A 16,343-nucleotide genomic window follows, 5' to 3' on the forward strand; every position below is an offset into this window, starting at 1 on the left:
TTTAAATAACGCAGATTTAGAGCTCTGAAGAGTAAATACAGCATTACAGATATTCAAAATAATGCCAAGTATTTCAATATCACCTACAGCATATAATAATGATATACATGACATTAATTACTATGAATCTTATGTAAAATTTTAAGCTTGTTAGTGATGAATACCAAGTATTTCAATATTACCTACAGCATGTAATAATAACATGTGTCACAGTAATCACAATGAATCATATACTCCCTCTGTCCCAAATTTATTGCTACATTTGAGTACTGATTATTGATACTGAAGATTTTATGATTCTGTTTGCACATTTTCCAGAATTTTCAGGGTGCTACGTTATCAATCAACAACAACTTTACTTACCAAGTATTCCCTCCTTAAATCAGTACCAAATTAGTTTCAAAAATCCAGCTTTCCCACACCCTTAAGCCACGCCCCATTTTGTAAGGACTCATCCATCAATAATCGTTTAAAATCTTCAGGCTAATTAAATGTAAATTCAATGATCTGCCTCGTCTATACGAGCCAGTTTGCTTCAGAAATTTTTCCACGAAGGCATCCTTCACCTTAGGCAGGCAGACCTCGAGGCTTTGCCTTAATCACATAAACACGATCTTCCTGAAATACGGGCGGTATAGTCCTTACAAAATGGGGCGTGGCTTAACAGCATGCGAACCCTCTACATTTGCGTCTATAAAATTGTCCCAAAATAAGTGCTATATTTGTTGAAAGTAGAAACTGAGAATGAAAATCTAGTATGCAGCGTTACATTCCTTATAGCACATTGTGTAATTTTACTGATGTTGATGTGCTAAACTGCATCGAAAGTTATTTTGACTCCACCTACTTGAAATGTAGCAACTAGTTTGGGTTGGTTTTGGTTTGGTTTTATTAGATTATGGCAAAGCACTAGAGGGCTATCTCGCCTTAAGGGAGGGATGCCTTCGTGGAGGACTTTCTAAGGGAACTGGCTCGTATACACGTTACACATGGGGAAAACCACGAAAACGCCCATGCAGCCAGCTCGTTCGCGGGATTCGAACCTGGGACCGAACTACCAGTGTTCAGCGACGTTACCGCTCGGCCGCTGGTGGGCCGCAACTAGTTTGGGACTCATCGATCAGTAAGGAGGGAGTATAAAATTTTGAGACTGCTAATGTTGAATACTAAGTATTTCAATATCATTGACCGCATATTTTAAAAAATAAAGCCATATTCCCTAAAACAAAAAGTATTACCTCTATTAATTACATATATTACTTCAAGTACAACCACAAAAAAAAATATATATATATATATATATTTAATGCATTTAAATTCATATGTATATAGATATATATATGAATTTAATGCAATTAAAATTTAAGAATGCATCCACGTATATATTTTATACGAAATGCTAATATATATGTATATACATATATATGATAGGTCAAAATATCATTTATGCGGAAAACAGAGATTATCTCCAGTATGATTTTAAAAAAATATATTTTTACTTCAAGACGACGAAAAAATGACATGAAGCTGAACACACGTACACACATATTCAGAAGCTTCTTTCTATACAAAAGCTGAGGGAAAGAAACATATCAAAAGAATTTTAAAGCTTTAAAATTTTACGTGATGATGGCTTTTGTTTAAGAAATTTTGTATCATGTATTTGTATTAAATTTGTATTACATGAAACTGATGGAAATGCTATCCGTTCAATAGTTAAATGTTGGCAATAATTATTGAAATACAATCGTAAAAATTTTTTTAAAGGGAAAAAACTTTGCAGTATGGCACGCAACAATATACCATCCTATGTTACTATTTGTTACAGCGGCACATTTTAATAAAATACACTTTTTGTTAATAACAAGCCACATTACACATAGAGAATGTATAGCAAAAGTGTAGCAGAATGCGAGCGCCGCCTAGTGATGAATTTCGCGAAAGCCACTGAAAACTGGGAACCGGAATTTCGTTAGATTATGTAAGAGCGCCATCTAGATTAGGGTGTGGTCAGACGAGATGAGCCGTGAACGATACTCAGGACGGATGTGTCCAAAAATGTTTTGATGATTATTCTTTTTACTTTTCTTTTCATTCTAATATAAATAAATAAATCATAGTTTAACTTCATGAGTTGTAGTTTTACTTATCATCAATCCTTCCCCATATATATATATATATATATATCCATATATATATATATATCCATATATATAATAATTTATTTCCTAAACAGTATTGATTAATTGATTATATTATCTCCTAAGTTTAATTAAAGTAGAATTATTTTAAAAGTGTGCATCCATACTATATATATATATATATATAATTGAAAAAGAAAATGTAAAGCTAACTGGTAATTAGACGTAAGACCTATCTGGTCTCAAAAACGTTTGCGCATAATGCTGCAGAAAGATTTGAAAGAATAGTAGTAGGTAGAAACATTGCAGCGAACTTATATATATATATATATATATATATATATATATATATACTCATTCATTTTAGGGATATTAGAGGCAGGAAAAAAATGGGAAAATTTAACAAAATTTATAAGCGTCAGAAAATTTCATCCCAAATAATACTTAGTGGGATGTACTTTATTATTAATATATTATTCACCTTAAATAATATTTTCCTTGATTTAACTTTTAAAAACTGTTTTATAGGAATACACAATATAAATAATAATCGCTACACAAGTAAATAATCGCTAAATATAAAAATTTAAATGAAATTCCTGTCAGCAAGCATAATTTGTTGTTCTAGTGCTTGCAAATCTTGACAACTAGTTTGCAAAACCTTTCGTTTGCTAAATGTTATTGTTTCAGTAAAACCTTCTTTAAATATTCCCTAAGCTTTCCTTTTTGCAAGCAATGTTTTTTTTTTTTTTTAAATTTGATTTAGTTTATTGAGATTACGGCAAGGCACACTAGGGCTATCTGCCAAACAGGAAGAGGCCTTCGTGGAGGACTTTCTATAAAAAACTGGCTCGTATATGCGCTACACATGGGGAAAAACCACGAAAATGCCCATGAACTCAGCCCGTTCGCGTGGAATCGAACCCGAGTCAGAACTACCATTGTTCAGCGACTTAACCGCTCGGCCGCTGGTGGGCAGTTTTTGGTGTTCAATTTTGTTGTCAAATATTCTATTTGGATGTATGATTGTTTGATCAAATTTAGTGTTTAAAAATATACTATTTTTATTTATTTATTTTATATGGTGTTTTATGGAATAAGGTAGCCTAAAAATTACATATTTTGTAGTATTTCCTGGTTCAGCTCAGCATTAAACTGGTGCAAAAGTTTGATTTCAAGGAATTCTGTGCATTTTCTGTGCCAAACTGGGGATAAAAATTCTATTTTTAATTGTAATGTTCATGTTTTGCCCCCAGTCTGTGCTTTTGTGATGTTACAATGTTAAGTCGCTGAGTTTCTTAAAATTTTACCAAACTTATAGCATTTTTTCACAGCAGAATTGGCAACTAACTGATATTCCTGCGAAATCACGTTTTTCCATGATTTTACGTGGAACATAAAGTTTTTCCCATAAAGTACAAACTTTGCACGTAGAAGTTTAAAAATTCATTGATTGCTCCCCTATATCAGATTTTCTACTATTAAATAATTCTTATTTTAAATTAACTATTTAAAATAATGGAAATTAAGAAAGAGAAAAAATGTAATTCACTTGTGGTTTCTCTCTTTTCTTTCTTTCTTTCTTTTTTTTTTTTTTCTTGGATATGGGGAATAACATGCGCTACTGGAATTTCTTTTCATGTGTATTTTATCTTTTGAAAAGGAAGCTCAGTTGTTTAAAAATATAATTAATTGTTTCTCTAACGGTTAGAGAAATAATTAATAACAATTGGTTAGAGTCTAACCAATTAAAATATCAACTAAACACAAATTCTTGGTGCAGCATTTTGTTAGTGACAAAACTGGGAAAATATTAAATGGTAAAGGTAATAACCAACATTCAGTTCATGTTTAACCTAGATGCTTTCATGAATAGCAGCCATAACACAAAGATTTAAATGCAGGACTTTTCTGTTAACTCTGTAGTGAAATTTATTAACTTTATGGACAACGATTATTACCAAATGCCGGTAAAATATTAAAAAAAATTACTATAAGAGTACCGAGGATAAAAGGCCATGATGTGTAGGGGGGAAAATGAGATAAATATACAAAGCTTTGAAATTTTCTTGAATATTTTTAACCAGTGACATTAATCTTGGTTTTACGTTATCTAAGAATAATTTTTGATTTGAATGATTTTTACTAATTAATTTAATTTTACTTATAAAATTATCCAAAATAACATTTTACTTTTTAAACGCATGTTTTTTAATTCAAATAATATGTAAAGCGCTAGTTATAATTTATTTTACCTATTCTAGCTGTCATTATTAATCATATTTAAGAAACATACATTGAGTCTAATATATGGTACAATCGAATTTCGATTATCCGAATAATCTGTACCGAGGCCAACTCGGATAACGAAAGCTGACACCCGTTTAGAAACTAACCTGCATGCAGATTATATACATACGCACACAAACATAGATAGGGTTAAGTTGGTTGGTTTTATTACGTAGAAAAAAAAAAAAAAAAAGATAAAATTAAATTAACTTTCTCACTCATTTAACTTTTAAGCTCACTTTTTCTTAACTAACCTTCTCTTTGGTGGCGCGACAAAACAAAAACAAAACAAAAAAAATACACACACACACAAACACACACACACACACACAAAAAAAAAAAAAAAAAAAAAAAAAAAAAGAAAGAAAGAAAGAAAGAAAACTCAAACTAAACTAAACTTTTGCTTTCATAATCAAATCTTAAACTTTATATCAAAAAAATAAAGAGAAAATATCCTCCCTGGTGTTTTGGTAAAAACAAAGATTATTTATCTCAACAAAATGCGAAAAGGCAATTCCACAACAGATTCCGTAACATACACTCTCTCACTAAAATAAAACTAATTCCGATATCCAACCGAAAAACACATAAATTTCAATATAAAATCTAGAGATAGCCATAAAACACATTACATTTAAAATACCACTCAGAACTCTTAAGAACACCAGAGAAGGATAAATCTCACATTTAAGAAGTCTACTCATCAAATTCCAAATAAACTAATTAAGCCGACCGTATAGTCACAACTCTCAAAATTCATTTTTCTACTACCGCAGTATACCCAGGTTCGTATAGACGTAAAACCATGTCTTCGTGACCTACAGTAGACCACAGTTAAAGCTCAAGAGAAACATACTACACTAATTAAATCAAAAAACTAATTTATTAAATATTCCAAATATTATAATTTTAAATAGCTGATCAGACTACCTCTGCAAAACATACTCTTACAATATACTCATTATTTCAATCTCATAGTTAACGTTGTTCAAATTATACTAAATCATTTTGAAACACGTCACAGTTCTTAGTCATTCTAGACAGGAACTCAAGAAGTTTAAACTCATTTATAAAAGCTAATTTAGAATAAATCATATTTCTTTCAACTGTGACACATCAACATATTCATCCTCGGTTAACTGAAATTACATGAACATAGCACTTAAACATTAAAACAAAAATTCACTTCCTCCAATTACTTCAATTAAATTCTGACAATTAAACGTTAATAAAAAAATTAACTTCTCAGCTAGAAATTTAGTAACAATAAATATTCAATTTTCATCTACTTAAACATGACAGCTCTAGCTTTAGTATTAAACATGACAGCTCTAGCTTTAGTATTAAACATTTCAAACTTTATAAAGATTAATTATCAAAAGAAAAGCACCAATGACAATATAAAATCACTCACGAAATCCGCGTGCACAGATCTGAGAGAGTCAGGGAGTTGCCCGGATCTAGTCACAAAACGTCGAAACAATATCTGCCAAATCTTCATCGTTTTCAGGAACCGATACTGAAGTCTGTCCAACGGGAAGCACAAGGGAATTTTTTCATAGTTCCAGCACTAACCTCCGTCAAGCAGCATTTTAACTCAACAAAATCAACTTCCCTAAAATTTTGAAGTTCCACTGAAGAAAATAGAAGGAGGTCGAAACTGAAGACAATAGACCAAGGCAGACTCAGGAGATGACGATTTCCCTCTTTCCATATTTTCCAAAGCAAAACAGGAACTCCAGCACGAGCAGTTCAGACTCCTCTTCCACAAGTGGTAAAAAATATCAGCTACGAAATCGAAAATAATAGGCCGCAGGCCAGGAATCGCCGCCGTCCAACACGACGAGCACCCGCACTATCTCGGACAGGTCTCCGTAACCAGAATCTCAGAGATAGTTTTAAACTGCAATCGACCCCCAAATAGCTGCCGCGTTTTTTTTTTTTTTTTTTTTTTTTTTTTTTTTTTCCTCCGCTCCATCTTAGCACCTCAATGACCGCGGCCGGGCCCGAAGGAGCCGCCGTCAAGGTATCAAACCAGCTAAAGCTCTGAAAAATATGCTAACAAAATCAGCCAAAATCTGCTAAAAGAACTTCTAAAATCGGCACCTGTCTCTCATGCAACGGCTTAAAAAAACTCGGTTGACACGCACGAAGAAACGCCTCTAATTCACCATTGGCTCAAACATTAATAAAATTAAAATTTAGCCAAAAAAAAAACTTGGACTCCCTCTAGCCACTAGAACAAAGCCAATAAATAGCCTCTAGAATTCGCAGAAATTCAGAACTCTCTACAAGGTGACAGACCCTTTCTTTCCCACGCAAAGAGGAATGTTTCCAACCTATAACTCTATCAAATAATCGCCGCCCCTTAGAACTACTGGCCTCTGAACGTGCGAAACACGTGTTTTCAAACCCCGCGAAAAGAGGAAATTGCAGCTGGCCGCAACTGACCGCTTCCGTGGGAAACGGATATAATAAGCCTCGCCCTTTTTTCTGAATCCCATCTTCAGCTAAACTTAAAGGAGCTTTACCGTAATTGAGTAAAGTTTAAACAATACTAAGTACTATGCATTAATTCTTAAATACGAACATTACAAATTTATTGTTCACAGTAAAATAATATAATTGCTAAATACCTTATGCATAGTAAAATAATACATAATAATTGTACACAACAAATAATACATAACAATTTTCTATAACAGTTTAACTGATTAAAGCAAAGTATTCAGGTATCCCCGATGAGGGGGATGCATTCAGGGAGGAGTTTTCAAGAAAAGTTGACTCCAGAGCCGTACATTTCCTCTGTATGGCTGACAAAATTTCAAGCTTCATTTGTTTGGATTTGAGTTATTTAATTCCGGCTAAACAATCGAGGGCTATCTGCCTAAGAGGAGAATGCCTTTGGCGAGAACTTTCCAAGGGAAACTGGCTCGCAACCATGTTAGAAATGGGGAAAACCACGAAAACACCCATCCAGACAGCCCTTTTGCAGGAATTCTAACCCCAGACCAAACTACCAGAGTTCAGCGACTTGACCGCGCGGCCACTGGTGGCCCTTAATTTGCCTTAACTGACCTATGAGTGAACGTAGATCAATAGATCATAAAAGTTTAAAAAACTTAAATACTTGTATTATGTTTAAAGTTATTTCAACTTAAATATTAACCCCTTTCAAGATAAAGTAAATAAACATAAAGGATATTCTTTATTCAGATTCATGGAATATGAGTTTTTGATTTGTATTTGTAGTTGGATATTCTGAAACTACTCCATTTTTAATTTTGTTGCTTCAAAGTGATACAATATTCAAAATATACTGATATCAGTATACGAACAGTACTAACACAACGCTATGCATTTTCCTAGAAGAGCAAATAAACATGAAATAAAAGCTGTGTAAACTTATAATCAAGGCAAACTGTAATAAATTAGTTTAAGATGAGCTTCGATTATTTAGCATAGCGCAGCAGCAAGTAATTCAATTTTACTAATGTAATTTTACTTTTAATGTAAAATGTAATTTTACTTATACTAATGTAATTTTACTTTTACTAATGTAATTTTACTTTTAATGTAAAATGTAATTTTACTTTTACTAATGTAACTTTACTAATGTAAAATTGAATTAAGAAGGAACTAATTCTAAAGCGCTGAGGAAAAGCTTCTTTGGCAGTCTGTACTAAATGATTACTTGCGTTTGACTTGTTACGTGCATAAGTTGTGTGAGGAATTGTCTTTTACTAAATATACCTTATAGTGAACTAAATCTAAGTATCAAATAGCCAAAGGCTGCGCAGAGTAAATTAAAGCGAAAGTTAGCTCTTAAGCTTACCACCTGCGTGAATGCACTATCGGCAGAATTAAAGCAACAGCGAGGACAGGATCTTTTATCTTAGAATAGCAAGCTAGTAACCTGGCTTTCATCAGGCAGAAAACGCTCTGCCTAAACTATTTCAAACCTTCACTTAAACACACTCAATTTAATTTGTATTCCGGCAGGAAAATACAAAGGGAGAAGAGAGGACAAATTTTCCAACATAAAATAACTGCAGTAAAAAAAAAAAAAAAAAAAAAAAAAAAAACTGAAATCTTTCAGATTTTATATTATGCCCAAAGAGGCGTTTTTTAGCGTTTTGTGCGTTACCTTTATTTCTAAAATATCATGTTCTTCGCGCTTAAACCGCATAAAATTCAATTCAACAATATTACAAAATATTTAAAAACAGCACATCTTTCCGATAGACAGTTTCGAGCACTGGGATAAAAATATTTTTTGTTTATTTTTCTCGCACAGTGTTGCCATTGCTCGCTTTTAAATCGTTGAGTTTGTTAATCAAAAATTCATTTACAAAAGTTTTAGAAAATGTAAAATAGATAATAAAACAAATTCGAAATTCAAAATACGGGCTTCCAAATGCCCATGTTCGGGTGGAGGATTACGTTATTCAAAATCTGATATCTCTAGGTACCGTCGTTTTTTCACAAAGCGAGAAACACACATATTCATGTAGAATTCTTCATTATTTAATTTCTTTAAATATAAGGGGATAATATCTGGTAGCAACAATTTAAAAAGCAACACGCCGTTTATAGCGATCCGACGCAAAATGCCGTTTCGAGGCTAACTGCCCTTCTTGCGCTAACAATCCTCTGGGCTAATAAACCTTACAATTCTTTCACATTGATATATTTCAGTTTTATTAATCAAATTTTATATTTATTTTTTAACAATGTATTAAAACTGCTTATTTATAATTGTTAACTCACGTAAAGATGTAAAATATGAGATCTAGAAACATGTATGGAACTGACTTCAGAACTATTCATGTAAGTATGTTAAACTTTTTTGGCCAAACCATGCCGGCTTATCTATTAATTATGAAAATTATAAATGAGTTGAATAGCAGTCCTATTCTTACGAATTTTGTATGCATGCAAATAATTTTTGTGAAATTACATGATAAATGATAATACCTTTTGTATAATATAACATGTAATGTCTGAAGAAACAAATCTCTCTGGAAAAGTAAGAGTACAAAGGCAAGGTAAACAGCTATCTCGCTAAATTAGCGAGATATCGCCAAGTTAGCAATGGTTTTGTCGCAAATAGTCGCCAAACTTGGCCACCATTTGACGACATTTTGGTCTGGCACTGGAACTGAATATCTGTGATTTTTTTTCCCAATTTCGGACATCTGCATATAACGTCATTGGCCACTCCGAAGGCCAGAATTGGTGGTCATTTCATTCTACAGGCACCTAATAGGCGGGCACTGTTATGTCCTATGAAAGGACAGACATTTTACATCCATGCCTCCTACGGGATTCGATCCCGGGATCTTCGGTATCGCAGTCAGTCTTCCCCAACTACTATACCCTTGATTCCTATATGTAACAGAAACCGTATGCGGCGCTTATATGTAACTCTTCCATACCAGATATTTCTCGGGGGACGGGGAAAACTCATTCAGTTCTTGGTTTGTCAGTTCAAGGTGACTCGGAGTATCGAGATACCTCCACGTGAGCTTTGCTTTTTAGATTCGCTCTGCATTGTCTTGTGTTTAACTTTCTTAGTAAGCGGTTTGACGTGGTAACTACTAATTGTGCTCTATCATGAGAAGAAGCAAAGGTTCTTGCGGATAAAAGAATGTGAGGATAAACTTAATAAACTGAAGGAGGCTTTAAGATATGCGACAATCCTGACGTATCCTCAGCTCAACAAACCACTTATTCTTGACACGAATGCGAACAATCAGAGTGTCGATGCTGTTTTATCCCAAGAAATCAACGGTCAAGGAAAAATATTACTATACTTGAGCAAGTGTCTATCTAAACAGGACAGGAATTACTATGTCACAAGAAAAGAGTTGCCTGGCATAATTAAAGCCGTAGAACATTTCCGTTATTACTTCTACGGCAGAAAATTCCCGCGCCGCACAGATAATTGACCTGGCCATTAAATTTCAAGAGTCCCGAAAGCCAAATAGCCAGATGGGTACAGAGACTAAGGGAATATGATATAACAATCCGTCATTGGGAGAGATTATCACACGAAAATGCCGACGAGCTGTCTAGAAGACCCTGAGCTAAAATCTGCCATTATTGTTCCAGGGTCGAAGCGAAATACGATCTGGTTAATGCGGTCGCACATCAGGTTACACCTTCAGCATCGGCCAGTCGAGACCCATGGAGTGACGAAGAAGACAGGGGAGACCAGTTGGAAAGCGGTAACATAAAACCCAAAATTGAATTAATGGAATCTTTGAATAGGAAATCTACCTGACACGATACTTCAATCTATTGTCCTATGGGACTTGGTCAAAATAGGCTCTCTGGGACTCACTCCGTATTCGAAACGGCGTCTTGTACCGGAAGTTCGAAGCGGATGATGGAAAGTCATTCCGATGTCAACTTACACTTCCAAGATCCCGGATCCCTGACATTCTTGAAAGATTATGGAGGGCACTTCCAAATAATGAAGACTTTACATAGAGTTCGAAAGCGCTTCTACTGGAGTAATGCAAGGTATGACATACAGAAGTTGTAACAATCTTGCGATGCCTGTGCAGGACGGAAAGGACCGAACAAATGCAGGCGAGACAAGCTGCAACGTTACAGCGTAGGTGCGCCTTTTAAACGCATCGCCTATGACATCCTAGGACCTCTGCCACGAACTACCACAACAAATAGATGTGCGGTTGTCATTCATTACTTCATCAAGTGGCCTGAAGCTTGTCCTGTTCCTGATCAAGAGGCTGTCCCGGTAGCAGAACTAATGCTACATCATTGGATTTCCAGGAGCGCCTCAGCTATATTCAGATCAAGGAAGAAATTTTACCTCGGCATTAACTAAAGAACTCTGTAAACTACTCGGCGTAGACAAAAACCCAAATGACGCCTTTACATCTGCAGTCATACAGAAGTAATCCATGCCGTACCGGAGTAATCTCCTACGACACGAAAGCTACAGGACATCGATCCAACGAGGGTGACAAGTGTGGTTATAGAATCCGATTTGAAAAGGACTTTCTTCTAAACTATAGTCACCCTGGGACGGTCCTTACACAGTCCTAAACAGGCTGTAGTGTCTTCGTTTTGAAGTGTTGAGTCATTCATTTTACAATAGGTTCATTTTACAATTTTGATTATTTATTGAAAACAATATCAAACATGATCCAAACAAATATTAAATATCTTACCCGGCACAGTGCTGGATCAATCTATGCATCCCTTCACATCATCGCTCGGTTTTGTTCTAATTATATGATCCAAACAAATATTAAATATCTTACCCGGCACAGTGCCGGATCAATCTATGCATCTCTTGATATCATCGCTCGGTTTTGCTCTAATTATATTTTCCTCCCGGCGCGGGAAAAGCCAAATGCTCATTAATTATTTCTTTATAACGGCATCTGTACTTTAACGGCACCTGAGTACAGATGCGGATCATGCCTAAGTTTGTTATTTAAGCTTATAAAACGTCTCTTTGCAACTTCATAATTACTGTTCAGTGCGTAACAACCCACCTTCCATAATAATTTAGTTTCATATCTCTCATTTTTAAACATGGTATTTCTTTCAAACATGTCTATGACATTTTCATCTGATCGCGAAATTTCCTAGCCACCAAATCCCATAAATTCCCTACTCTTTCAAAATCTGTTTCTTCCTTCACAGAGATACGGTTTACACAAGTCTTATCATAATCATAATTTCCATGATTATCCGATCCCATTTCTTTACCATGGATTACAAACCCAAACAAACTACCTGTAATAGCTAATCGTTTCCCTAATCTTGTTTCTTTAATAAAATGTCCCAAATGTAACCTAAGCCGATCAAAATGTGTATCTCTTTCGTATTTCCATTATCGGCCAATTTTATTCCTTTACTTAGAGCCATGTTTCTAATCCACTTTGAAGAAACTTCTATGTGGTCTTGCGTAATCGCATTAATCAGTTACCACCGCTTCTGTGCTTTTTTTACTAGGGTTGATTCTATTCTATAAATCAAGTTCAACTCTCTTATGCTGCTGTTTCTAAGCTATATATTTCGAATGTTTCACATCTGGTAGCCTTCAATCCTAATGAGTCGGTAGTTTTCTTTTTTATAACTATTAACACCCTCACCATTTCGCCTGTTTTATTTATTTTTACTATAGCGTTAAATGTTTGTAATAAAACCGGCGACGCTATTCCAGCTCTCTCGATTTTGTTTACAATTTAAAACTTTTATTTCCGAAACATAATTGACTGTACCGTAGGTAAATTGCTCTCCATTTCTTTACTACTTGATTCGGCTGAATTATTTGTCGGCTCAACCTTATCGTATATTAAATAATTGTGAGTTTTTTTTTTACATATTTTGCACAGCAGGTGTTTTTTCAGCAAAATTTTGATGTAAGTCAACGTTTTAGAAAAAATGTAACATCGTCCCTAGGTTTTTAACGAATTTCTTTCTTAGGTTTATAGCAAAAGACATTTCTGAGGTTTATGTGAGATTTATCCGAGCAAAAAGGACATATTTCATTCGCTACGACAGTTAAAGTAGCCACTGTTGGAATGCGCGCTTTTGAAATGTTTCGCTTTGAGTCTACATAATTTTTATTCTGATAATTTAGACTCGTTCCCCTATTGCTAACAGGAATTTAATTTCGTTTAAAGTTTTTTGAATCTCATAATATAGAAGACGCTTCTCTTATTTCTACATCCTTTCTCAAAAACTCAACTAATTGTTCTGTATTAAATGATTCACGCGATTCGCGTTCTCTATTGTAATACAAATTTAACTCTTCTGGAATTTTTTGTAGTTTTACCAGGCAAAGTAAACTACTATAAATGCTTGCTACAACACCTAAAGACTTTAATGAACGAATTTGAATTTCAATCGTATCACACATTCTTCGCACTGCTGGAACGCTCGCGCATGTCATAACGGAATCAATCAGCAGCAGTTTATTTACGTGCGAACTTATAATCAAATCTAGCCTTCCGAATCTTTCTTTTAACAACTTAATTGAGGAATCATAAACGAACGAAAATCCCGAAATTGCTGACAAGGCAGTAACTCTTAAAAATGTTTTTCGATACGAAAACTTCTCAACATTACTTAAAGAATCGTTATTATGAATAGCTACTTCGTAGGAATTCCAGATATCCAACCAAGAACTACAATCACCATAAAATGTCTCAGTACTTAATTTCGGAAGCTTAACTACACTACTTTCGTTTCTTACTACGCGTTGTTACAGCCTAACATTTTCATTCGAATTATTAACCTGAATTTCTCTTCGCGAAGCCACGTAAGAACACTTTCTTATATGCCTGTTTTCGCTTCCTATTGAATACCGCGTTCCTGATACTCTTCACTCTCAAGAATTTCGTTTTCTAACACATCTATACCGATTATCGCTTCTATTTCATTTTCTAAATCCTCAAAATTCTCTATCTTTTCAATCAAAACTTAAAGTTTCACTTAAAAGTTTATTTATTGCGTCTCCAATTTTTGTTAAAAGATTAGAAAAGCTGTCTAAAGCAGTTTCGTCTTACTTCTGTTTAAAAAAGTAATTTTCCAATTCAATTTATAACTAAATAATCAAATGACCACTATAAATTCAAAACTTCCTATCACAGACAAATTCATAACACCTCAAAAACTGAATCTAAGGGGACCTACCTCAATTTCACAGTGGTGAATCAGAAACTTCCAAACCAAAGCAATTAATCCAAAGAGTTAATCATAATCACGTCTGGAATCGCCAACAATGTAGTATCTTCGTTTTGAAGTGTTGACTCGTTCATTTTACCATAGGTGCCTTTTGAATATTTATTGAAAACAAAAACAAACATGTTTCAAACAAATATTAAATATCTTACGCAGCACAGTGCCGGATCAATCTATATATCCTTTCACATCATCGTTCCGCTCTGTTCTAATTATAATTTCTCGCCGTCGCTGGAAAAGCCAACAGTAGTTTATCCCTTTAGGGAATTTTAGTCGGCATTTTGCTGTAGTTCGGTTCCGTAAGTCAACAAATTTTTAAGTCTAAAATCGTTCATTACGATACCTTTAGGGAATTTTAGTTGGCATTTTGTTGTAATTCGGTTCCGTAAGTGAACAAATTTTTAAGTCTAAAATCGTTCATTACGATACGCTAGCCCGTTGCTATGACCATAGCTCCTTTTTCCCGTAGTGTACATGTCAATAATATTCTAAGACCATGGTAATCTTTGTATATAAATTTGTAAATTTATGCATTCATTTATTGATTTAGTATTTAATTTGTTGTATGTTATTTATTGAAATTATTCTTTTAGTGTTGCACTGATTTTCCTTAGTCATAGATATGGCTTCCTGCTCAGGGATTGTAGTGCCCGGGACGTTTAATCCTTGGAAAGGGGGGCAATGTTACGAATTTTGGATATAAGTAAAGAATTTTAGAGAAATTACGATGCCTTTTGAAAAATGTAAGATGAAAAGTCTGAAGAGGTTGAAGCTCAACCGTAAAAATAAGATTACAGAGACAAGTCTATTTAACATTGAGGTAAATGGCTGTCTCGCTAAATTTGCGCGATGGGTTTTGGCAACTAATTTTTGGTTTTAGCGACTATATGGCGACATTTTTGTCCGGTTTCTTTATAACTGTAATTGAACAACTATAATTGATCTCTATATGTAACTGTAGCCGTATCCGGGCATGTTAACTTTAACCGTATATGCTTTCCAGTAAGTTAGAGAAATAGAAGGTACTAGAGACTTCTAGAGTCAGCCGGAGGAAATCTCTATAAGACCGGAGAGAGCATCAGTTCTAAGTTTATCAGTTCAGAGTTGACTTAGCAGTACTGAGATATCTCCGTGCAAGCTTCGCTCTTCCGAGGCGCTTTGCATTGTGCTGTGTTTAACTTTCTTAGTAGTTTAGTGGTAACTACTGATTGGGCTCTGTCGTACTAAGAATAGCTGTACGAGTACTTCTGTGGAAAGCTCTACAACTGTTAAGTGTTTCTTTTGGAAAATAAATTTTATCAAGTTATCACCGGTTCTATGTGCATTCAATCCATTACGAACCTGCGCGCATTCGATAATATTAATGAAATGAATGCATCTTAATGAATAAATAACATTATTTATATGCCAGACACAAATATTTATGAAATTCTTGTCAGTCATGTGTGTAATTATGGAATGAATTTTTGAAAAATGATTTTTAGAAATGATTTTTGACATGCCTCCTGGAATTTTTATATACATAGTATTATTTTATTAAAAGTACATACTTTAATTCAACATATATGTTCATCATATTCTCAAAAATGAATTGTAATGTTATGCCATCGGCTCTTAATAACTTACTCTATCTTACAATTAATTTGTTCAGCATATTTCTAGGCCATGGTTCACAATTGTCACAGTTAATGTTTATTATAATTACAGTTAATCTTATCACGTATTACCAGTTCATTGTACAACCAACTTATTCCGAATTCATGGTTCAACATATTCCTAATTAATAGGTTCAACATACTCCTGAGAAATAGTTCAACATTCTCATTTAAAGGTTCAAATTAAACTTAATTAAGGGTTCAACCAAAGTTCCAAGCTACAATAAGGAAAAACGTCCTTTACAATAAGGAAAACCAAATCCTTTGGTTGAAACTTTATGAGCACTATAATTTGGTGAAACATTTAACGGAACTTTTAACAGTGGGAAATGAATTTTTGCTTTTGCAGAAAAATAAGGTTTGTATTTGTTGCAACGGTAATGATGCGGGTTGCATCCATTAAAGTTTCTAAATTTTCCAGATATCACTTAAACTTTTTCCGCATTACATCTTTTTCTATAATTAAAACATTTCTCAAGGAAGGTCACTGCACTTCTTTCTCTTGCTAATCGCATCATGCCAGATTTTA

The 16,343-nt window shown here is 34.1% G+C and overlaps 1 protein-coding gene across 3 annotated transcripts in view; it reads right to left on the reverse strand.

Moving 5' to 3' along the window:
- LOC118204584 (uncharacterized) overlaps window positions 1-14,327 on the reverse strand; it is a 144,616-nt gene extending 130,289 nt beyond the window's left edge. For all 3 annotated transcript variants that reach the window (XM_085808812.1, XM_085808814.1, XM_085808810.1), the window contains exon 1: window positions 14,112-14,327. The gene's annotated coding sequence lies outside the window, so the exon portion shown is untranslated. The remainder of the gene's footprint in view (window positions 1-14,111) is intronic.
- Window positions 14,328-16,343: the final 2,016 nt, after the last annotated feature.

Source organism: Stegodyphus dumicola, chromosome X2 (genome assembly GCF_044657685.1).
Source record: "Stegodyphus dumicola isolate Sdum_Otavi_A_Nest chromosome X2, ASM4465768v1".
Lineage (NCBI taxonomy): Eukaryota > Metazoa > Arthropoda > Arachnida > Araneae > Eresidae > Stegodyphus > Stegodyphus dumicola.